Source organism: Chrysochloris asiatica, unplaced genomic scaffold, assembly GCF_000296735.1.
Source record: "Chrysochloris asiatica unplaced genomic scaffold, ChrAsi1.0 scaffold00088, whole genome shotgun sequence".
In the NCBI taxonomy this organism is placed as follows: Eukaryota; Metazoa; Chordata; class Mammalia; order Afrosoricida; family Chrysochloridae; genus Chrysochloris; species Chrysochloris asiatica.
This window is the reverse complement of record NW_006408606.1, coordinates 2,450,025-2,451,567: the sequence shown is the minus strand read 5'-3', so window position 1 is coordinate 2,451,567 and position 1,543 is coordinate 2,450,025.

The following is a 1,543-nucleotide window of genomic DNA, read 5'->3' as shown; positions in this document are numbered from 1 at the left end:
AGAACCATGGACTGTTAGAGTAGCATACAAATCTGTGTTGTAAGAAGGATAACCAGAATGCTCTTTGGATGCCAGACCTCATCTCTCATACTTCAAGCATATTTTCAGGAGGGACCAGTCCTTGGTGAAGGATGATATTATGCTTGGTAAAGAAGAGAGTCAGTAAAAATAAAGAAGATCCCTATTGAAATAGGTTGTCACAGTGGCAGCAGCAATGGTCTCAAACATAATGATTGTGAAGACAGCACAAGACTAGCCAATGTTTCATTCTACTGTGCATAGGGTTGCTATGAGTCTCAACTGACTCGATGAGACCTAGTTATTGATTCATTTTTAATGTAGTCTTTATGTAATGAAATCCGTTACTTTATTTAATATAAACAATTATTAAGGATTTTCCCCCAAAATGCTAGCTCATATAATTATCATAATAATTTGATTTAGGTATTATTTTATTTTAAATTCTTCTTTTGTAAAACCACATAAATTATTAAGCAATTTTTTTAAAATTCCAACAGTAGATACACGAAGATTAGGATTTGAAACCACACATTGTCACTAATGAGTTCATCCTCTTAATTTCTACAACTTGTTACCTGGATGCAATGCTTCTAGGTCTGGGGACATGTCTGTGCAATGTAAATTGACCTTGTTCCCAATTCCACCTGATTCTATAATTGAAAAATGAAAAATCAGGAAATTTAGAACTAAAACTAAGAGCTGTACATATTTGGTTTCTGGCTAGGTTAATGGCAGTCCACAGAGGGTAAAATCTCATGAAATGTTCTTCAGGGTCCAACTTTTCTGATCCTTAGCAATTAAGCCCATCTTCCAAATCAGTGAACTGCTGCACTAATCTTCCATTAAGTCTTTGATAATTTGATTTTTATTGCTTCTCACCTTAATAACATGAACTAATATAAACAATAAAATAAGCTAAGACAAAATAATTACCTAATTAAAATGAGCAGATAGCCAACAAACATTTCTAGTATTCATCAAGGAATGAAAGAAGAAATGAAGGAAGAAAATGAGTTAAGGAAAAGAGGGGAAGGAAGGAAGGAGGACAGAGGGCAGAAAAAAGTGCTGGTAAAAGGCAAAAGAAGAATGATACTATTTGTTAAATATTAATTAGAACTTTAAATTTTGGTTTAGCTGTCTTTTCAGTCATAAATTTCTCAATTCTACATTTTTACCATATCAATTTGTTGTTGTTGTTGCTGTTAGATGCCACCCAGTCAGTACTGACTCATAGTGACCCTATGTACAACAGAACAAAACACTGCCTGGTCCTTGGTCAACCTGACAATCGTTGCTATACCTGAGCCCATCACTGCCGCCACTGTGCCATGCCATCTTGTTGGGGATCCCTCTTTTTCTCTGATCCTCCCATTTTACTAAACATGATGTCCTTTTTCAGGGACTGGTCTCTCCTAACAATATGTCCAAAGTTTGAAAGATGAATTCTGACCACCTTGGCTTCCAAGGAGCATTCTGGTTGTTACTTCTTCCAATATAGATCTGTTTGGTCTTTTGGAAGCGT